Source organism: Bufo gargarizans, chromosome 8, assembly GCF_014858855.1.
Source record: "Bufo gargarizans isolate SCDJY-AF-19 chromosome 8, ASM1485885v1, whole genome shotgun sequence".
NCBI classification, from domain to species: Eukaryota; Metazoa; Chordata; class Amphibia; order Anura; family Bufonidae; genus Bufo; species Bufo gargarizans.
The window spans coordinates 125,822,381-125,846,989 of NC_058087.1; positions in this window are offsets into that span (position 1 = coordinate 125,822,381).

The window sequence follows — 24,609 nt, forward strand, 5'->3', positions numbered from 1 at the left end:
CCCCTTCAGTTGCTACTTCCTTGTGTTTGGTTCACTCGGGGTTAATGTGTTTTCTTGGTGTGGGTGTGGTCACTTTGTGCTATTTAGCTTCTGCTTGATGCCTGTAGCTCAGTGTTCCTCCAGGCTTGGTGTGTGCTGGTGGTTCACTGCTCCTGGCTTTACCATCTGTCTAGTGAGGGCCATCCTTGTGGTCATCAAGGTCTTTCCAGTGTCTCCTCCCCATCCTACCCTTTTTTGATCGGTGTGGGTTTTGTCCAGGGTGTATTTATGTCTAGTGTGTTGTGACTGTCTGGTCTGTTTATGTTGTTTCCAGTATGTCTGCTAGATATTCCCCTGTTATATGTTGTACCTCTGTGAGGGGGCTGGTTTCCCGGAGGGATGAACCATAAGCCAGTATGCAGCGCTGACTGGGGCTGCCATGCACCTTGTTGCATGGGGGTCCAGGCAGTAACTGGTATGCTGGTTTCCTGTATGCGTTGTTTGTGTTGTGCCCTGTTGGGTGTGTGGGCTCCGTCTGTGTCCCTGAGGAACCGGTTTTCTCCTATTCCTGACACCTATGCCAGGGACCGCCAGGGTCAGTAGGATCCAGTTTCCAGTGCATGAGCCCTCCTACCTTCAGGGTTCGCTCATGCGATCAGGAGATCAGGGTCAGGATTAGGGTGGCTATAGGTTGTGGCCTGCTCCCTTCACTGTAGTCTGGCCTAGTAACAGTTTCCCCCACTCCCCACCGTGACAGTTATGAGGCCAGTTTTGGCAAATTTAAGTATACTTTCTTATAATTTTAATCAAGTTTTGGTTTAATAAAATGAATATTAAAATATTTATTAAATGTAATAATAAAAATTAAATGTTGCGTAAGACAGGAGAAAATCATCCAGTCTTCTGTTTATTCAACAACGTGGTGTTGTGATGGAGAAAGCATAAAAAAATAAAATAAAAGACAAATCCTGTCAAGATTGATGCAAGTGCGGTATTGGCTGCTCATCCAGCAAGATACTTCTGGGGGAACCTGCCTTTCATGCTTAGGCCTCTACTAGCGACAGACAATGAGAAGAAGACAAAGCTTCAAGATTGCTTGGAGCCCGGAAGAGTTGCAAATTTAATCATGATTCAAACCAATGAGGGCCTAGTCTCTTCATCAGGGGTTCCCAGTCATCATGGAATGAATTTTAAAACTCTCCATCTCCACCAGACGGGATGACAGCATTTCAAAGGCCAGTAATTTTGAAATGCTGGCATACAGGGCCAGGAATCGTGGGTGGGTAGGGGGGTACTTCCTCTTCTGCTTCAGTGTTTGGGAGATGGAGAGCTGAATGCTTCCGTGGGACATTATGGAGATGCTTGGTGACCCAGGTGATGGTGTTGCTGGCAGATCCTGTTTGCGGGGTCTCAGGTGCCACTGTCACTCAAAAGGTTGATCAAGAGGCCGAGATTGCAGCAGAAGAGGAGCAGGACGAGTCAGAGACCTATCTTAGTTTAATTTTGAGGTGTCTATCCACTGCAGCTTGTGCTTTGCAATTAAATGCCTGGTCTTGCAGGTTGTGCTCAGGTTAAGAACGTTTATGCCTCACTTCAGGCTCTGATTGCACAGCGTGCAAACCACTCGTGTCTTGTTGTCAGCACATTGTCTGAAGAACTCGTTGGAGCTGGCTTTGGTGTACTCGGTCCCTTACTGCGGTGGGCAGTAGCAGGCGAACTGTCTAGAGGACGGCCGTTCCGCTTTTGCACGCTGCTCCCTCTTCTGCTGTGCTGGTGGCTCTGTGCGACCACCACCTCTTCCTCCGAACTACACAGGTCACTCGCATGACCTTAATTCTATGTGGGATCGAGGACCTCGTCGTCCCCACCCAGTCTTCACCCCTGCCCTCCTTGTCGGTCTGCACACTTTCAAAAACCACACCAGTTGGCACCTGTGTTTCGTCATCATCCGGGACGTGCTGTGGTGGTCCTCCCATGTACTCATCTTGAAACATAAGACGTTGGGCATTGGTGCACTCAATGTGGATGCCCCTTGAAAACCCTGCTAGCAGAATCATCTAAAAGCAGAAGAGACTGCTGCATGACTCGGGGCTGAGACCGCTTGGCTGATTTGCAAGGGGGTGAGGTGAAAGACTGATTGACATCGGCTGCAGGTGCCAACTCTGATCTTTCAGCAGGAGACTGGGTGGGAGACAATTTGAAGGAAAAGGAGGCACTGTGAGCAACCCAGTCTATTATTGGAGGCGCTTTAAATACTAGAGTACCTGCTGATGGAACAGGAGATGGGTGAGTCAAAATTTCCATCATTTACCCGCAGTCGGTCAGTCATGTTTCCACCCTTGTCACTCAGTCCAGCAATTTAGACATTCATCAAAATGGTGGTGAAGGAATTATTTTCTCTTCCCACAAAATGTCCATATGACCATTTAAGCCACCCTCAAAGATTGGCTTTAAAACAATTGCAGGCAATGAAAAATGTGGTATTTAAACCGGCTGACAAGGGTAGAAACGTGGTAGTATGGCCTGTTGAGATGTATGAGGCGGAGGCACATCGTCAGTTGCGTGACACTGACTGCTATAGGAGACTCACATCCAATTCTACTAATAACTACCAGACGCAAATACAGGTTATTTTGACGGCAGCAGTGGAGTCAGCGACTATCAACAAGATGGTATTTCATGGATTGATGGTAAAATATCCAATAACTCCCACACTATACCTGCTACCTAAGGTCCACAAATCACCATCCAAGCCTCCGGGCAGACCAATAGTTTCGGGCTGTGGGGGATTGTGCGAACCCATCTGTCGCTTTTTGGACTTCTACCTCAAACCATGTGTGGAATGCCTGCCGTCATATTTGCGTGACTCCACTGATGTGTTAAAGCGTCTGGAAAGTGTCCACATGGAGGGTGACATGTACCTCGTAACGTGCGACGTAGAGTCGCTTTATACCTGTATTCAACACGAGTTGGGATTAAGAGCCTCCAGCTTTTTCCTGCAGACAAGGAATGTGTCACCAGATCTGGTGGAATTCATATTGACCTTGCTGGATTTTGTTTTAACACATAATCATTTCCTGTTTAAGGATCGATATTACCTCCAATTGCGAGGTGTGGCGATGGGGGCGACTTGTGCGCCCTCATACGCCAATCTATTTCTTGGCTTTTGGAAACGTGAATATGTATAGCAGGCAATGGATGGAGCGGATGGTCAGGTTATATCCTGGATGCGCTTTATAGACAACATTTTGTTTATTTGGCAGGGGTCTAGGACAGCATTGGATTCATTCTTGACACAGCTTAACATGAATTATTGGAACATCAGGCTGACCCAGACTGTCTCTCAACATCAAATGACCTTTCTGGATATCAACATCAAGACATCTGTAGATGGTACCTTGTCAACTGGAGTTCACCGTAAGGACACTGCTGTCAATGCTCTTTTGCATGCCTCCTCTTTTCATCCCCAACATCAAAAGCATTCCATACCAATTGAACAGTTCCTAAGAGCCAAAAGATTATGCACAACAACAGGGGACTTTGAAGATGAGTCAACATTGATTCAACAGCGTTTCAGACAAAGAGGCTACCACCTTGTGGTTATTGAACGGGGGTATCAACGGGCCTTAAAGAGGACCTTTCACCTAAAAAAATTTTTTTAACTAAGACTATAGCGTTACTTACATGCCCCCATGATTTCTTGAACGTTAATTCTTTTTTCATTCTGTGCCCCCGTTTGTCCGCTATGCCCCCCGGAATAATTCCCGCCGTCTATGCTAATGAGCCAGCCTCAAATGGGCTGGCTTTAAAAGTTCTCCCGGTCGTGCCTTCCATCTTCTCCCTGGCACGGAGCGCATCCAATCAGCGCGCTCCACTCTTAGCCAGGGAGAAGACACTCCAGTTCTCGCGAGACTTCAGAGAACTGGAGCGATTTCGTCTATCACGACCGGGAGAACTTTTAAAGCCAGCCCATTTGAGGCTGGCTCATTAGCATAGACGGCGGGAATTATTCCGGGGGGTATAGCGGACAAACAGGGGCACAGAATGAAAAAAGAATTAACGTTCAAGAAATTATGGGGGCATGTAAGTAACGCTATAGTCTTAGTTTAATTTTTTTTTTTTTCAGGTGAAAGGTCCTCTTTAAATACATCCCGACAGGCCCTCCTTACAACCAAGCCCAAGAAAGTGTTGGATATCACATCTGACAGGGCGCGACCAGTCTGCATGATTAGCACAGCACACAATGGAATACCATTAGGAAAACCTTTGTGAAGTTCTGGACGATCCTGCAGACTGATCACGCTCTTGACTAAGTGCTCACTTCGAGTCCCACTCTGGTATCCCGACGTAGTAAGAATCTTAATGACATCTTGGTATTGAGCTATTATGTCCCACCAAAACCTCAGGAATTTTTGTCCCAGTCTAGGGGGCCCAGATGGGGGTCGACATCTTGTGGGCATTGTTGCATCTGTAGGGCTATGGTCAAGAGTGATTCCTTTCATGACTCATCTGGCAAAAATGTATACAAGATTGTGCATTTCATTAATTGAAACACCAGTGGTGTCATATACTATGCAACATGCCCATGTGGATTAATCTACATTGGCATGACAACACGTGAATTGCGCATACGTATTCAGGAACATCAAAGTAATATACGCACGGCATCTAAAGTTGGTGAGGATTACAGAGAACGGATAGTAAAGCTCAAACCAGTTGCGCGACACTTCCGTTTGAAACACAAGAATCGATGGCAGGACCTGAAGGTCCGTGGCATCGATAGAGTAAATTTGGGCTCTCGGTGTGGTGACCTCTTTAGGCGTCTTGAACAAGTTGAAAGCAAGTGGATAGTTAAACTCCAGACCCAAGTACCATATGGGCTCAACGATAAGGTACCCTTTGCCTCCTTTCTGTGAATGTCTCCTCCTTGGATCCCCTTGCTGTGTCCAGGTCTTTTTATGTTTTATGTGATTGTCTTGGTTGTGTGTGGTAGATTCTCCAGTGGGTTGTGGACTATTCGAATGGCTAATCAAATCATGTGTGTGCTTGTGGTATTGAGAGTAGGTACACATGGTGTGTTCTGCATGAGATTATAAAGTTATACAGGGGTTGTATTGATGTGAATATTAGATTACGGGATTATCAAGGGGCTAGCAGTCATGAATAAATGGGCGCGGGGGTACCATGATGATAGGCGTTTATTTATAGTCGGGATACTAGGAGGGGTTTTGACTCACATGATGGATGCTGAATAATTCACTCTTTTGTTTTTTGAGTATATCTTTATTTTTAAGGCCATTTTTCATAATTTATTATTACTTTTTCAAAAAACTCCCTCTCCCTGTGTGCACAATGTTATGTACCACAGGGAGACAAAGAGTTGAGCACATTATTTCCAACCCTTTTAGTCGGGTTAAATTGTCAACTTTGTTTTGCACTAGTCTATTATAATGAACCAACCCCTTGGGGTCGGTCCAAATTGTTAACTATATGTGTTGCACCAGGTTATTGGGCATTATGATGCTGACTGTATATGTACTCACTTATTTATATATATTTTTCCACAGGCAACATATGATTTTTTTTATTTATAGTATTTTTATATTTCTTTAAAAAAAACTTTTTTGTGCAAGCGTCAAAATTTTCCCCTCTTCGTATCTGTGGCGAAACCAACCTCGCCACTGGGTTTTGGAGAGGCCTGTTTAAAAGCCTCTTGCCTCAGGATTATGGCTCATACTAACTTTTAAACCCCTGAACCTATTCAAGTGAATTTTGGATAGGTTTGTCCCCAAGTTATACTGGTTAAATTGATGTAAGTTATATGTATGGACAATGTAAACTCACAAAGTTGTAACAATTTATAATAAGTGTAACTTGTCAGCTTGGGAGATAGTTGAGTGGATAGACAGAGGGGAGGAATATGCTGGGTGTGTCTCTATTGTCCCATTGTGTGTTTAAATGGTGATGTCTGTCCTGTTGTCTCCACATGTGTATTGGCGATTTCCCTTTGTCCTGAGAGATAATTGGATTGCTCCTCGCTTGTCTCCAGGACAGAGAGGAGGAAACCATGATGCATTGTGGGGATGTGTTGTATCTGTCCTGTGTTGCACTCTCCCTTCTGGTCCCCTAGGGGCGTGAACGATTGGTTGCTGTACTTACATTGTATGTGTTGTAATATACTGATTGGTTGTATTTCAAAACCCTGTGGGCAGTACTATGTTTGTGGTTTGTGAATAAAAGAGGCTGTACTTGAAGTACAGTCAGTTCCTGTTTTAACCCTCAAAGTGAAGTGTTGTCTAATTCTTGGGGGGGAGATTTTATGGTATGCTGTTCCAGTTTGACTGCTAGGAGCGTAAACCTATTCGTATGGTTTCCTATTCCACTGTCTACAGCATTCATATGCTTGAGAGGATTTATCTGCTTCTTCGGTTCGGTGATGGTGGTGTCTGCCAGAGTACTTGGAGACCTCAGGAAACACTAGGAGCATCCAGCAACGGAGGTACTCAGTCGGGGTGCCAGGTGATCCGTTACATTGGTGGCAAGCGGCGGGATCGTTCTCACAGCCAGAAGCACAGCTACAGGAGACACCATTCCATGGATTTTGCAATTTGAGGGCAACGCATGTCCTAGTACAGCGACCCTGACAGCACTAGAATGGAAATAGCAGTGGAGTACGATGAGGGTGTCATGGATGACCGAGATGCAGTCCGCAAAGGCATCTGGTACCAGGTACTGGGTATTGCGGAGTATATGCGGGACGAGAGACTCCCCACAGAAGACCAGCGGATGCAGAAGCGAGTAGCCCTGCGGATGCCCTTCTTGGGAGAGCAGCCCCGGGAGGAATGGGTAAAGGAATTGGAACTCCTAGCATGGCAGGAGCTGTGGCTGGAAGATGCCTACCAGGCGCTCTGGTGGTATGGGGCACAGTACCTACCCAGGACAGCTGAGCATGACAAGCCAGAGGGAGAGGAGTTTGATAGTCCTGGCTTGTTATGGGAGACTGTTTCAGAGCTGGAGTTTGGGAGCCCCACACATGCCTGTTTCCGTGATCTCTTGGAATGGAGGGAGAGCAGGTATAACTGGGACGACACTCATGAGATTGAGCAGGACCTGGTCCACCTGGTGACCCGGGAGATGGAGCTGGAACAGGGCTACCAGCAGCTGTTCCACTCCAGTGAGAAGGCTCAGCAGGAGAGCAGAGTGTTAGACCCAGGTCCAGAGCCCTTCAGCTGGGAGGATATTGTGTATGTTTACTGGGAAGAACCCCAGGTGGCTGGTGGAGATGGGACCGAGGTCTCTCCACTGCTCCAGCAGGGAATTGGGAGCCCAGTCTCCATTCCCCAGCGGCAGGCTGAGTTACAGGGGGCAGAGACAGTCAGTCCTGTCCCCCAGCGGCAGAGTTTTCTACAGGGAACAGAGAGCCCAGTCTCCATTCCCCAGCAACAGGGCACTGTATTGGGAGTGGAAACAGTCGGTCTCCCTCCCCAGAGGCTGGAAGTATGTATGGGAGAGGAGCTTGTTACCCCCTCTCCCTATTGGCCATGTGAATTGCAGGGAATTGGGAGCCCAGTCTCCATTCCCCAGCGGCTGGGTGATTTACAGAGAATTGGGAGCCCAGTCTCCATTCCCCAGCGGCCGTGTGATTGATTGGGAATTGGGAGCCCAGTCTCCATTCCCCAGCGGCAGGCGGAGTTACAGGGGGCAGAGACAGTCAGTCCTGTCCCCCAGCGGCAGAGCGGCCTACAGGGAATAGAGAGCCCAGTCTCCTTTCCCAGCAGCAGGACACTGTATTGGGAGCGGAGGCGGTCGGTCGCCCTCCCCAGTGGCTGGAAGTATGTATGGGAGAGGAGCTCATTACCCCCTCTCCCCAGCGGCAGCTTAACGCACCAGGGGGAGACAGTAAGCCCCACAACAGTGCAGATAGGACAGTGGTCTCTGCACTTACAGCACAGGGGGTAGGGACAGTCGGTCCTGTCCCCCAGCAACAGGGCTGTTTAGCCAAAGGGGAGACAGTCGGTTTCCCCCTCCAACAACCAGATCTCCAACCAGGCTTCTTCCATGGTAGTGCTGGTACCAGGGCAGAGTACCGCTAATCCCTGCCCACAAAGCAACCTTCACTCCAAGCCAGGGAGCAACTCAGAGACCGGGAGTACCAGCTACCAATATAACCTTGGTGGATTCACTGGACAGAGACAGGCTACTAAATTCAACAGGTCCAGTATTTGGTTGTGGGTGGGCTGCCAGACTAACTCAGGTACCGACCGGCGTGAGGTCAGGTATCTGGTTATTCTTCCCTGGGAGGGGGAGATGTGGCGAAACCAACCTCGCCACTGGGTTTTGGAGAGGCCTGTTTAAAAGCCTCTTGCCTCAGGATTATGGCCCATACTAACTTTTAAACCCCTGAACCTATTCAAGTGAATTTTGGATAGGTTTGTCCCCAAGTTATACTGGTTAAATTGATGTAAGTTATATGTATGGACAATGTAAACTCACAAAGTTGTAACAATTTATAATAAGAGTAACTTGTCAGCTTGGGAGATAGTTGAGTGGATAAACAGAGGGGAGGAATATGCTGGGTGTGTCTCTATTGTCCCATTGTGTGTTTAAATGGTGATGTCTGTCCTGTTGTCTCCACATGTGTATTGGCGATTTCCCTTTGTCCTGAGCGATAATTGGATTGCTCCTAGGTTGTCTCCAGGACAGAGAGGAGGAAACCATGATGCATTGTGGGGATGTGTTGTATCTGTCCTGTGTCGCAGTCTCCCTTCTGGTCCCCTAGGGGCGTGAACGATTGGTTGCTGTACTTACATTGTATGTGTTGTAACATACTGATTGGTTGTATTTCAAAACCCTGTGGGCAGTACTATGTTTGTGGTTTGTGAATAAAAGAGGCTGTACTTGAAGTACAGTCAGTTCCTGTTTTAACCCTCAAAGTGAAGTGTCGTCTCATTCTTGGGGGGAGGATTTTATGGTTTCCTATTCCAATGTCTACAGCATTCATATGCTTGAGAGGATTTATCTGCTTCTTCGGTTCGGTGATGGTGGTGTCTGCCAGAGTGCTTGGAGACCTCAGGAAACGCTAGGAGCATCCAGCAACGGAGGTACTCAGTCGGGGTGCCAGGTGATCCGTTACAGTATCCAGCTCTATTTTTAACACACTGAACTATTGTATAATCCAGTGTGTATGATGACTACCCCGGTATATTGTGTGGTATGTGTATAGCGCAATTGTGCTGCACATTCATGCACTATACCGATGCTCCCCATAATATATATATATATATATATATATATATATATATAGATAGATAGGTATATATACAGTACAGACCAAAAGTTTAGACACACCTTCTCATTCAAAGAGTTTTCTTTATTTCATGACTATGAAAATTGTAGATTCACACTGAAGGCATCAAAAGTATGAATTAACACATGTGGAATCATATACATAACAAAAATGTGTGAAACAACTGAAAATATGACCTTTTCTAGGTTCTTCAAAGTAGCCACCTTTTGCTTTGATTACTGCTTTGCACACTCTTGGCATTCTCTTGATGAGCTTCAAGAGGTAGTCACTTGAAATGGCTTTCACTTCATAGGTGTGCCCTGTCAGGTTTAATAAGTGGGATTTCTTGCCTTTAAATAGGGTTGGGACCATCAGTTGCGTTGTGGAGAAGTCAGGTGGATACACAGCTGATAGTCCTACTGAATAGACTGTTAGAATTTGTATTATGGCAAGAAAAAAGCAGCTAAGTAAAGAAAAATGAGTGGCCATCATTACTTTAAGAAATGAAGGTCAGTCAGTCCGAAAAATTGGGAAAACTTAAAAAGTGTCCCCAAGTGCAGTCACAAAAACAATCAAGCACTACAAAGAAACTGGCTCACATGCGGACCACCCCAGGAAAGGAAGACCAAGAGTCACCTCTGCTGAGGAGGATAAGTTCATCCGAGTCACCAGCCTCAGAAATCACAGGTTAACAGCAGCTCAGATTAGAGACCAGGTCAATGCCACACAGAGTCCTAGCAGCAGACTCATCTCTAGAACAACTGTTAAGAGGAGACTGTGTGAATCAGGCCTTCATGGTAGAATATCTGCTAGGAAACCACTGCTAAGGAACACAAACACAAGGAATGGACATTAGACCAGTGGAAATCTGTGCTTTGGTCTGATGAGTCCAAATTTGAGATCTTTGGTTCCAACCAAAGACACGTGTCTTTGTGCGGCGCAGAAAAGGTGAACAGATGGACTCTACATGCCTGGTTCCCACCGTGAAGCATGGAGGAGAAGGTGTAATGGTTGGGGGTGCTTTGCTGGTGACACTGTTAGGGATTTATTCAAAATTGAAGGCATACTGAACCAGCATGGCTACCACAGCATCTTGCAGCGGCATGCTATTCCATCCGTTTTGTATTTAGTTGGACCATCATTTATTTTTCAGCAGGACAATGACCCCAAACACACCTCCAGGCTGTGTAAGAGCTATTTGACCATGAAGGAGAGTGATGGGGTGCTGCGCCAGATGACCTGGCCTCCACAGTCAATGGACCTGAACCCAATCAAGATGGTTTGGGGTGAGCTGGACCGCAGAGTGAAGGCAAAAGGGCCAACAAGTGCTAAGCATCTCTGGGAACTTCTTCAAGTCTGTTGGAAGACCATTTCAGGTGACTACCTCTTGAAGCTCATCAAGAGAATGCCAAGAGTGTGCAAAGCAGTAATCAAAGCAAAAGGTGGCTACTTTCAAGAACCTAGAACATGACATATTTTCAGTTGTTTCACACATTTTTGTTATGCATATAATTCCACATGTGTTAATTCATAGTTTTGATGCCTTCAGTGTGAATCTTCAATTTTCATAGTCATGAAAATAAAGAAAACTCTTTGAATTAGGTGTGTCCAAACTTTTGGTCTGTACTGTATATATATTAAAAACACAAAAAATATAAAAACATTAATACATCCTGTATCCCAGGTATGATTAGTAATGGATTTATCCAACTTGTTGTATGTCTTGTCTCTAACAACAGGTGCCTATGTACATTACCTCTGCCCCCTAGGATGTTGCATAAACATACTGTATATTACATTTGAAAAACACCACTCGGAGTGCATTTACATCTGTATGACTGTTAATCGGTGGCCCACTTATATCGGGTCTGGATACTGTAAATACAATTATGCTGTATGTAATTAGAATGGTAGCCGATCCGCATTCCCTCACCTAACATGGTGGTTGCGGTGCGCCCGAAGTTCTGCTGCTCCTGGATGACAATCGTCGCGCAGCAAGTGCGTGACCTCCCTCCTCCAGACCGGCGTGGCGTCGCCTACAGCGCGGTGTTCATGGCGGAATGCCGTGCGCCATGTATAGAGCACTCACCATGTGATATTACTCAGGTGAGTCAAAATAGATGGATGGCAAGCTAGCCAATGGTATCAGTGTTTTGATTGAATGACAGCCTATCAGCAAACAGGATACAACTATTCCACCTACTTAAGAGACTACCCTCACTACACCAACCAGTACCCCTTGAAGAAGCTGTACGCAAAACGTGCGTTGGGGGGCGGACCGGTGGTCTTGCTGTACGGTGTACTATAACTGTGTGGTCAGTATTTTTCTATGTGCTTGTCATAACTCTATTTGCCCTATTGCCTCAGCTAGCCACTTGTGGTGTGTATTATCACCCCCATTTGGAATCTGTTGTATAAACAATGGATTTAGGTTTAATCATGCAAATTTGGAGCCATAGTGTGTAGATATAACATACCTTCCTACTGATGACCAATCAGGAAGTTTTTTGCATGTGCACTTTATTTATATATACCGGCAGTTCACCATCGGTCCTCTTGGTTTTAAATATGTATTGTGACCTGTATTAAATGTCTTTGTGTGACTTGTGTCAATCATGTGTCTTTTTGTGATTTTCTAATAAAATTATGCTATTATTTGGACTATCCTAGTATCATTAGCGTTATTTGTAATATATTTGACCCACTCCTTTTGGTCGGTTTCCAATCTATTATCGCCTGTACTTGTTCTGGCCTCACCATTCGTAGAGCCGCATTAGGCCCTACCAAATAACGCTGAAGGTTCTGTCGCCTACTGGCACCTGAAGAAGGTGTTTCACTTGTTCGTGTAGCTGGCAAAAATCAATCAAATCCTCTCCCTGCAACAGGAGCTCCACCAGCAGCACCATGACCGGGGCCACGTCCTTTATATAACGCTCTTCTCATTCTCTGCAGATCAAGTATTCGGCCCAAATTATTATTTTTTTAAATAACAGAATAGAACATCAGTATCTAAAGCGTGTATTTCACACTGACAGATGCAGTCAAGGCTGCAAATTTTGTATTTGGCCCAAAATGGGTGTTTTTTTAAAGCCAGATTATTATTGCAGTATTTCAAGCGCTTGTATCTCACACTGACAAATGCAGCAAAGGCTGCAAATTCAGTATTTTGCCCAAAATGGGTGTTTTTTAAACCCAAAATATTATTGCAGTGTTTAAAGCTTCTATCTAAAACACTGACAGGGGCGTCAAACGGCCGCTGGCTATGTCCAGATGTTGCAGAGAGCATTCCTCATGACTGAGGGCCCTCGTCTGTGTGGTAACGACTGGGTTTTTCAACAGGACAACGCTACAGTACACAATGCCCGCAGGACAAGGGACTTCTTTTAGAAGAATAAGATCACTCTTTTGGCCCATCCTGCGTATTCCCCTGATATAAATCCAATTGAGAACCTTTGGGGATGGATGGGAAGGGAAGTTTCCAAAAATGGACAACAGTTCTAGACAGTAGATAGCCTTCGTGCAGCTGTCTTCACCACTTAGAGAAATGTTCCCACTCGCCTCATGGAAATGCTTGCATCAAGCATGCCAAAATGAATTTTTGAAGTGATAAACAACAAAAGCGGAGCTACTCATTACTGAGTTCATGTTTGGAAGTTGGATTTCTGTTTTGGGGGGGTTTATTTTATTTTTTGGAGGTGTGGTCCTAAACTTTTGATCAACTGAAAAACAGCCTGTTTCAGTTTATTAGTTGTTTTCATTAAAATGAATGCTCAAAAAAATGTTTTGTCTCACTCTCATTTCTTCTTGTTGCATGTTGAAGCTCTACTTGGAACATTATAAGACCCAGCCATGCTAAATGATTTTTGACATTTTTCAAGTGGTCTTAAACTTTTGATTAGGACTGTATTATTGCAGTATTTCAAGCTTGCATTTCACACCGAGAGATGCAGCAAAGGCTGCAAATGTAGTGTCTTGCCCAAAATAGGTGTTTTTTTAATAACAGAATATGACAGCAGTATTTAACGCTTGTATTTCACACTGACGGATGCAACAAGGGCTGTCAAATTTAGTATTTTGCACAAAAAGGGTGATTTTTATTAACAATATGACAGCAGTATTTAAAGCTTGTATTTCACACTGAATGAAGCAACAAGTGCTGTAAAATGTATTATTTTGCCCAAAAGGGTGTTTTTTTTTTAAATAACAGAATATGACAGCAGTATCTAACGCTCGTATTTCGCACTGAAAGATGCAAAAAGGGCTGTAAAATTTTGTATTTTGCTCAAAAAGGGTGTTTTTTTATAACAGAATATGACAGCAGTATCTAACGCTTGTATTTCACATTGATAGATGCAACAAGGGCTGTAAAATGTATTATTTTGCCCAAAAAAGTGTTTTTTGTTTATTAAAAGAATAGGACAGAAGTATATAATGCTTGTATTTCACACTGAAAGATGCAGCTAGGTTGAAAAATGTATTCTTTTGCCCAAAAGGTGTGTTGTTTTTAAAACCCAGAATATTATTGCAGTATTTAAAGCTTGTATCTCATACTGACAGATGCAGCAAAGGCTGCAAATGTAGTATTTTGCCCAAAATGGGTGTTTTTAAAATAGTAGAATATGACAGCAGTATCTAACACTTATATTTCACACTGACAGATGCAATAAGGGCTGTAAAATTTAGTATTTTGCCCAACAAGGGTGTTTTTTTTTTAAAAATAACAGAATATGACTACAGTATTTAAAGCTTGTATTTCACACTGAATGATGCAACAAGTGCTGTAAAATGTATTATTTGCCCAGAAAGGGTGTTTTTTAATGACAGAATATGACAGTAGTATCTAACTCTTGTATTTCACACTGATAATTTACTGCGATATTTGGTGGGGCCCAAATTCTAAGGATGGTAAGGCCTGAGCAGGTACAGGCATTAGTCAATTGGGTGGCCGACAGTGGATCCAGCACGTTCACATTATCTCCCACCCAGTCTTCTGCAGAAAGCGCACAGATGGCGCCTGAAAACCAAGCCCATCAGTCTGTCACATCACCCCCATGCATACCAGGGAAACTGTCTGAGCCTCAAGTTATGCAGCAGTCTCTTATGCTGTTTGAAGACTCCGCTGGCAGGGTTTCCCAAGGGCATCCACCCAGCCCTTCCCCAGCGGTGGAAGACATAGAATGCACTGACGCACAACCACTTATGTTTCCTGATGATGAGGACATGGGAATACCACCTCAGCATGTCTATGATGAAGACGAAACACAGGTGCCAACTGCTGCGTCTTTCTGCAGTGTGCAGACTGAACAGGAGGTCAGGGATGAAGATGATGCGGGGAGCGATGAGGTCCTAGACCCCACATGGAATGAAGGTCGTGCCACTGACTTTCACAGTTCGGAGGAAGAGGCAGTGGTGAGACCGAGCCAACAGCGTAGCAAAAGAGGGAGCAGTGGGCAAAAGCAGAACACCCGCCGCCAAGAGACTCCGCCTGCTACTGACCGCCGCCATCTGGGACCGAGCACCCCAAAGGCAGCTTCAAGGAGTTCCCTGGCATGGCACTTCTTCAAACAATGTGCTGACGACAAGACCCGAGTGGTTTGCACACTGTGCCATCAGAGCCTGAAGCGAGGCATTAATGTTCTGAACCTTAGCACAACCTGCATGACCAGGCACCTGCATGCAAAGAATGAACTGCAGTGGAGTAAACACCTTAAAAACAAGGAAGTCACTCAGGCTCCCCCTGCTACCTCTTCTGCTGCTGCCGCCTCGGCCTCTTCCTCCGCCTCTGGAGGAATGTTGGCACCTGCCGCCCAGCAAACAGGGGATGTACCACCAACACCACCACCTCCGTCACCAAGCATCTCAACCATGTCACATGGCAGCGTTCAGCTCTCCATCTCACAAACATTTGAGAGAAAGCATAAATTCCCACCTAGCCACCCTCGATCCCTGGCCCTGAATGCCAGCATTTCTAAACTACTGGCCTATGAAATGCTGTCATTTGGGCTGGTGGACACAGACAGCTTCAAACAGCTCATGTCGCTTGCTGTCCCACAGTATGTTGTTCCTAGCCGGCACTACTTCTCCAAGAGAGCCGTGCCTTCCCTGCACAACCAAGTATCCAATAAAATCAAGTGTGCACTGCGCAACGCCATCTGTGGCAAGGTCCACCTAACCACAGATACGTGGACCAGTAAGCACGGCCAGGGACGCTATATCTCCCTAACTACACTCTGGGCAAATGTAGTGGCAGCTGGGCCCCAGGCGGAGAGCTGTTTGGCGCACGTCCTTCCGCCGCCAAGGATCGCAGGGCAACATTCTTTGCCTCCTGTTGCCACCTCCTCCTACTCAGCTTCCTCCTCCTCTTCTTCCACCTGCTTGCTCATCCAGTCAGCCACACACCTTCACCACCAACTTCAGCACAGCCAGGGGTAAACGTCAGCAGGCCATTCTGAAACTCATATGTTTAGGGGACAGGCCCCACACCGCACAGGAGTTGTGGCGGGGTATAGAACAACAGACGAGTGGTTGCTGCCGAGTTGTGGCGGTGTATAGAACAACAGACGAGTGGTTGCTGCCGGTGAGCCTCAAGCCCGGCCTGGTGGTGTGCGATAATGGGCGAAATCTCGTTGCAGCTCTGGGACTAGCCGGTTTGACGCACATCCCTTGCTTGGCGCATGTGCTGAATTTGGTGGTGCAGAAGTTCATTCACAACTACCCCGACATGTCAGAGCTGCTGCATAAAGTGCGGGCCGTCTGTTCGCGCTTCCGGCGTTCACATCCTGCCGCTGCTCGCCTGTCTGCGCTACAGCGTAACTTCGGCCTTCCCGCTCACCGCCTCATATGCGACGTGCCCACCAGGTGGAACTCCACCTTGCACATGCTGGACAGACTGTGCGAGCAGCAGCAGGCCATAGTGGAGTTTCAGCTGCAGCATGCACGGGTCAGTCGCACTGCGGAACAGCACCACTTCACCACCAATGACTGGGCCTCCATGCGAGACCTGTGTGCCCTGTTGCGCTGTTTCGAGTACTCCACCAACATGGCCAGTGGCGATGACGCCGTTATCAGCGTTACAATACCACTTCTATGTCTCCTTGAGAAAACACTTAGGGCGATGATGGAAGAGGAGGTGGCCCAGGACGAGAAGGAGGAGGAAGAGGGGTCATTTTTAGCACTTTCAGGCCAGTCTCTTCGAAGTGACTCAGAGGGAGGTTTTTTGCAACAGCAGAGGCCAGGTACAAATGTGGTTAGCCAGGGCCCACTACTGGAGGACGAGGAGGACGAGGAGGAGGTGGAGGAGGATGAGGATGAAACATGGTCACAGCGGGGTGGCACCCAACGCAGCTCGGGCCCATCACTGGTGCGTGGCTGGGGGGAAACGCAGGATGATGACGATACGCCTCCCACAGAGGACAGCTTACCCCTGGGCAGCCTGGCACACATGAGCGACTACATGCTGCAGTGCCTGCGCAACGACAGCAGAGTTGCCCACATTTTAACGTGTGCGGACTACTGGGTTGCCACCCTGCTGGATCCACGGTACAAAGACAATGTGCCCACCTTACTTCCTGCACTGGAGTGTGATAGGAAGATGCGCGAGTACAAGTGCATGTTGGTAGATGCGCTACTGAGAGCATTCCCAAATGTCACAGGGGAACAAGTGGAAGCCCAAAGCCAAGGCAGAGGAGGAGCAAGAGGTCGCCAAGGCAGCTGTGTCACGGCCAGCTCCTCTGAGGGCAGGGTTAGCATGGCAGAGATGTGGAAAAGTTTTGTTAACACGCCACAGCTAACTGCACCACCACCTGATACGCAACGTGTTAGCAGAAGGCAACATTTCACTAACATGGTGGAACAGTATGTGTGCACACCCCTCCACGTACTGATTGATGGTTCGGCCCCATTCAACTTCTGGGTCTCTAAATTGTCCACGTGGCCAGAGCTAGCCTTTTATGCCTTGGAGGTGCTGGCCTGCCCGGCGGCCAGCGTTTTGTCTGAACGTGTATTCAGCACGGCAGGGGGCATCAATACAGACAAACGCAGCCGCCTGTCTACAGCCAATGTGGACAAGCTGACCTGTCAATCCCATGTGCAGATTAGACATTAACTACCTCCCCTTAACCATATATTATTGTACTCCAGGGCACTTCCTCATTCAATCCTATTTTTATTTTCATTTTACCATTAAATTGCGAGGCAACCCAAAGTTGAATGAACCTCTCCTCTGTCTGGGTGCCGGGGCCTAAATATATGCCAATGGACTGTTCCAATGTTAGGTGACGTGAAGCCTGATTCTCTGCTATGACATGCAGACTGATTCTCTGCTGACATGAAGCCAGATTCTCTGTTACAGGACCTCTCTCCTCTGCCTGGGTGCGTGGGCCTAAATATATGACAATGAACTGTTACAGTGGTGGCTGACGTGAAGCCTGATTCTCTGCTATGACATGCAGACTGATTCTCTACTAAGATGAAGCCAGATTCTCTGTTACGGGACCTCTCTCCTCTGCCTGGGTGCCTGGGCCTAAATATATGACAATGGACTGTTCCAGTGGTGGGTGACGTGAATCATGATTCTCTGCTATGACATGAAGACTGATTCTCTGCTGACATGAAGCCATATTCTCTGTTACGGGACCGCTCTCCTCTGCCTGGATGCCAGGGCCTAAATATCTGACAATGGACTGTTACAGTGGTGGGTGACGTGAAGCATGATTCTCTGCTATGACATGAAGACTGATTCTCTGCTGACATGAAGCCAGATTCTCTGTTATGGGACCTCTCTCCTCTGCCCGGGTGCTGGGGCCTAAATATATGCCAATGGACTGTTCCAGAGGTGGGTGACGTGAAGCCTGATTCTCTGCTATGACATGAAGACTGATTCTCTGCTGACATGAAGCCAGATACTCTGTTATGGGACCTCTCTCCTCTGCTTGGGTGCCGGGGCCTAAATATATGACAATGGACTGTTACAGTGGTGGGTGACGTGAAGCCAGATTCTCTGCTATGGGACCTCTCTCCAATTGATATTGGTTAATTTTTATTTATTTTATTTTTATTAATTTCCCTGTCCACATTTGTTTTACCTACATGTTGCTGCCTTTTGCAGCCTTCTAGCTCTTTCCTGGGCTGTTTTACAGCCTTTTTAGTGCCGAAAAGTTCGGGTCCCCATTGACTTCAATGGGGTTCGGGTTCGGGACGAAGTTCGGGTCGGGTTCGGATCCCGAACCCGAACATTTCCGGGAAGTTCGGCCGAACTTCTCGAACCCGAACATCCAGGTGTTCGCTCAACTCTAATTATAACAGGTAAAATCATCAGTAAAAAGACATACTTTGGTGAGGACTAAAACACTAGAAGGGACTGGGGGATATACACACAGGGGCATACAGAATCATAATAAAAAGCCACACATGGAACCAAGAACAAGTAACCCCCGAACTTAAAGGTCCGATAATAAAATCGATAAACAATATGTGGAAATCAACAGACAGTAATGAATACCCAAAAATACGCACCAATACATCAGTCTCCTTCTCCCAACATTGTTTCCCCAGTGAACTAGCTTTTTCCATGGATGAGAAACTCATAAAACACTCCGGTTTTTATATCGTACTCGCAGGTGCATATTAATAATAACGTCATTGTTAGGTGTGTCATGAGGGGGGATGAGCTAATCGCGAGTAAGATTACAAATTCGGTCACAAAGTTTCGGGTTCGGTCCTAACTTTATTTAATGGATCTCCATTCTATATAAACATCCAAAATCTAATATCATGGTAAATGGTATGTGTTCAGACAGTTTTAGTCTTGGTAGGGGTACTCGGCAGGGATGCCCGCTTTCCCCCTTGCTCTTATCTGCCGACACATTCTATGTTTCTATAAGGTAAAAGAGGAGAGAATATTTAAAAGAAGAAAAACTGCTACAAGAGGACATTGTTTTAAATTAGAGGGGCAAAGGTTTAAAAGTAATATCAGGAAGTATTACTTTACTGAGAGAGTAGTGGATGCATGGAATAGCCTTCCTGCAGAAGTGGTAGCTGCAAATACAGTGGAGGAGTTTAAGCATGCATGGGATAGGCATAAGGCCATCCTTCATATAAGATAGGGCCAGGGGCTATCCATAGTATTTAGTATATTGGGCAGACTAGATGGGCCAAATGGTTCTTATCTGCCGACACATTCTATGTTTCTATGTTTCTTTGCCCTAGCCATAGAACCCCTGGCTATACGTATTAGAAGTGACACGATCTTTAAGGGTGTGAGTCTGGGACAGGGGGAAGATAGAACAGGATTATATGCAGACGACATGGTGCTCTTTATGTCAGAGGTTGAATCTACTCTTACTAGGGCCGTATCATTTAATTTAAGGGTTCAGTCTTTTTTCTGGTCTCAAAATCAATTGGTCCAAATCAATACTATTTCCATTATATACTATAGACACTGTACTCCTTAATGGAGAACTACCCGTAGTATCTAGTTTCAAATATTTGGGTATTTCCATTACCAAAGATGCAGAGACCTTTCATGCCTCAAATGTTCGGCCTCTTTTGGATTATTGCAGAGACAAATTTTAAATCTGGGGAGGCTTACCGTTGTCGGTGGCAGGTCACATCAATTTGGTTAAATTAATTGTACTACCAAAATTCTTGTATATATTGGAACATGCTTCCTTCGTCAATCTAAAAAAGGGTTTCCAACAGTATAAGTCTATGTTGGCACCTTTTATTTGGGGACCTAATAGGCATAAGTTATCCTTGGATACTTTGTGTCATCAAAGAGAAAACAGGGGTATGTCCTTACCGGATTTGTATACTTACTATTTGGCGGAACAGTTACAATATCTAAGGGCATGGTTGACAATGGATGTCTAGATACCTAGATCAGAGCAACTTTTTGCTGTATTTCTGAATATTAAAACATTATGGCCTGTTTTTGAGAATCCACATCTATTTCCTGGACAGCTGTTACCATTACATAGGCTGGGTATACAGGTTTGGAAAGCTTGCAAAACTCTGCATAACTTTGATGGTCATATTCCTGATATTCCTCTATGGGATAACCCCATGTTTCCTTCCCTAGTGTCCTTACCTGGAACTCAATTCTGGAAACAGCATAATGTCTGCTTACTGGGGAAAGTTTATGACGATGATGTTTTCTGCACCTACGATGTACTGAGCACTAGATATGATCTACCCATAAGTTAATTTCACAAACACTTAAAAATCCGACATGCCTTGCGAACGTGTTTTGGAACTAACCGAGTTATTATTACCAATTTCATACTCATCTCCTGAATGCTAAACTTAAATTAAACCCTTTAAAGATTATTTCCAAATGGAAATTGTTGATACCAGATCTCACTGATGATGATACTGAGGATATCTTGGAATCACCCTTGCTGGTATCCCCGGCTATAAATAACAGATTCATTCAGCTTTGTATAATACATCAGGGATATCACCGTCTGTCTAAAATCGGCACACTGTCACATTCTCGTTGTCATAGGTGTTCCATGGAGGGAGCCGACTTTTGGCATCTAAAATGGATGTGTCCATGTATTCAAAGGTTTGGTAAGTATACAAAAATATATACAGTACAGACCAAAAGTTTGGACACACCTTCTCATTCAAAGAGTTTTCTTTATTCTCATGACTATGAAAATTGTAGATTCACACTGAAGGCATTAAAACTATGAATTAACACATGTGGAATTATATACATAACAGAAAAGTGTGAAACAACTGAAAATATGTTATATTCTAAGCTCTTCAAAGTAGCCACCTGTTGCTTTGATTACTGCTTTGCACACTCTTGGCATTCTTTTGATGAGCTTCAAGATGTAGTCACCTGAAATGGTCTTCCAACAGTCTTGAAGGAGTTCCCAGAGATGCTTAGCACTTGTTGGCCCTTTTGCCTTCACTCTGCGGTCCAGCTCACCCCAAACCATCTTGATTGGGTTCAGGTCCGTTGACTGTGGAGGCCAGGTCATCTGTAAATCCCACTTATTAAACCTGACAGGGCACACCTGTGAAGTGAAAACCATTTCAGGTGACTACCTATTGAAGCTCATCAAGAGAATGCCAAGAGTGTGCAAAGCAGTAATCAAAGCAAAAGGTGGCTACTTTGAAGAACCTAGAATATGACATATTTTCAGTTGTTTCACACTTTTTTTTTGTTATGTATATAATTCCACATGTGTTAATTCATAGTTTTTATGCCTTCAGTGTGAATCTACAATTTTCATAGTCATGAAAATAAAGAAAACTCTTTGAATGAGAAAGTGTGTCCAAACTTTTGGTCTGTACTGTATGTCATATATTGTATGTATTTTATCATATATGTGCTTTTAAACATCCCAAGGTAATAATTGCTCGGTCAGTTCATTAGAACATTCTCTCTGCAGAGAGAGAAAGGGAGAAAGAATTCCCAAATCCTCCAATCATGAAAACCTCTGTGTGCAAGTGAAGAAAACTCCACCACCCCAAATGAAACCAACACAGCAGGTGTCTGCTTGACACACCAAGACACACAACAGGTACATAGACACTAAGAGCAGAACCAAAAAAGAGAACAAAAGTTATTAAAAACATATAGAATTTTTAAATAATAAAAACAAAGGGCTAGGATGTGCAGAGGAAACAAAGGGACACATACCCTATTCTATAGATATGAAACAAAGGATATGTCATCATTTAATCTCCTAGGTACCATACAATCCAACTCATGAATCCATCTTACCTTCTTTTGTGCCAAGGTTTTCTTTCAGTCGCCACCACATTCTGTAATATAAATACGGTCATGGACACGTTGGCTTGAACAGGTCACCAAATAAATTACCCCTAAGGTATTACACATTATGTTATGGCTAATCTTGTATTGTCTGTCACTTTTCATGGGATTGCTAAAATGTAAGGCCCTGTCGATGTTAGGACAGGTGACACATTTTCCACCCCATTTGGGGCCCTTAGAGCCAAAACTTCTCTGTGGATTGGGGCCAGGATAATAACTTTTGACCAAGAGATCTTTCAAATTTCTTGTCCGGATATATGTGGTAGAAGGACAAGAATTGAGAATCCTGGTCAAAGTAGGGTCTAGATGTAGTACCTCCCAATATTTAGTCAGGAAGACTTTCACCGGGTGCCACTGAGGATTGTACGATGTAATAAAACGTACTTTATCATCTAGATTTTAATTTTGTCGTCTCTGGTAGTTATGAATGAGCATGCTTGGCCGAGTACCGGTTCGGCTCGAGCATCGCTATGCTCGGCAGATCCGTGGCGCTCGGCTGAGTGCCACATGTGCTCGATCGACATGCTTGAGTCTTCTCCCCGCACATTTGGCGCCTTCTAAGCAGCCAATAAACATGCTGGTAAGTATTGCCATTACTGTAATGTCATTAGCCATGTTTTCTATTGGCATTATAGTGATTGGCTGGCCGGAACACGTCATCGGGTGCTATATAGCACCCCGTCATGCGGGTTCGGCTCATTGCGAGTCAGGGAGAGCTGCTGTTAGGAAGAAACAGACAGTGTAGGGAGATTGTGATTGCAAATTACTCTTTCTCAAAACGTTTCAAAGACCCAAAAGTACTGTGTGTGTTGGCAGCAATTTAAAATCGCTTCATTGGCTATCTTAATAGAAGGTGTCTGCAGTGACTTCTGACACCTGTGCAATACCTTCTGTGCATCAGGGGCATAGATAGGAAGAATATCAGTGAAAACAATATTTTTTTGTCCCAGAATCTGACCACATTTTTGCTGGCAGCTGTTTAACCCATTAATCTCAGTGCTCCGTACTAGAATACTATCTGTGCACTTCAGGGCCATATATTGAGATATAGTGAAAATCAACATACATATATATATATATATATATATATATATATTTACAAATTTCACTGAATCTGCACACAGTTTTGTTGTCTGCGGTAGAAACCGTTTATCGCAGCACATTGCATTTCTTTTTTTTTTTTTGTTTTATTGAACGAAGGTACACAAGGTATACAAAAGTACACACAGAAAAGTATGCACAACTAAAATAATAACAAGCTGTACTATGTCATGTTCACATTACAAATAAACAATGTTTATATATAATATTTTTATTGCATTATTATACAAAATCACATTCGCCAAGTTATGGTAGCAAGAGAATTAGTCAACTCCTAATGAGAGTACATTGATTGCGGTGAAGAACAACATCTTCCCCAAATTTTTGGTGGATTTGGAAGTACAACCCCTATTCTTATACAGTGGAGGAAATAATTATTTGACCCCTCACTGATTTTGTAAGTTTGTCCAATGACAAAGAAATGAAAAGTCTCAGAACAGTATCATTTCAATGGTAGGTTTATTGTAACAGTGGCAGATAGCACATCAAAAGGAAAATCGAAAAAATAACTTTAAATAAAAGATAGCAACTGATTTGCATTTCATTGAGTGAAATAAGTATTTGAACCCCTACCAACCATTAAGAGTTCTGGCTCCCACAGAGTGGTTAGACACTTCTACTCAATTAGTCACCCTCATTAAGGACACCTGTCTTAACTAGTCACCTGTATAAAAGACACCTGTCCACAGAATCAATCAATCAAGCAGACTCCAAACTCTCCAACATGGGAAAGACCAAAGAGCTGTCCAAGGATGTCAGAGACAAAATTGTAGACCTGCACAAGGCTGGAATGGGCTACAAAACCATTAGCAAGAAGCTGGGAGAGAAGGTGACAACTGTTGGTGCGATTGTTCGAAAATGGAAGGAGCACAAAATGACCATCAATCGACCTCGCTCTGGGGCTCCACGCAAGATCTCACCTCGTGGGGTGTCAATGGTTCTGAGAAAGGTGAAAAAGCATCCTAGAACTACACGGGAGGAGTTAGTTAATGACCTCAAATTAGCAGGGACCACAGTCACCAAGAAAACCATTGGAAACACATTACACCGCAATGGATTAAAATCCTGCAGGGCTCGCAAGGTCCCCCTGCTCAGGAAGGCACATGTGCAGGCCCGTCTGAAGTTTGCCAATGAACACCTGAATGATTCAGAGAGTGACTGGGAGAAGGTGCTGTGGTCTGATGAGACCAAAATAGAGCTCTTTGGCATTAACTCAACTCGCTGTGTTTGGAGGAAGAAAAATGCTGCCTATGACCCCCAAAACACCGTCCCCACCGTCAAGCATGGGGGTGGAAACATTTTGCTTTGGGGGTGTTTTTCTGCTAAGGGCACAGGACAACTTATTCGCATAAACGGGAAAATGGACGGAGCCATGTATCGTGAAATCCTGAGCGACAACCTCCTTCCCTCTGCCAGGAAACTGAAAATGGGTCGTGGATGGGTGTTCCAGCACGAC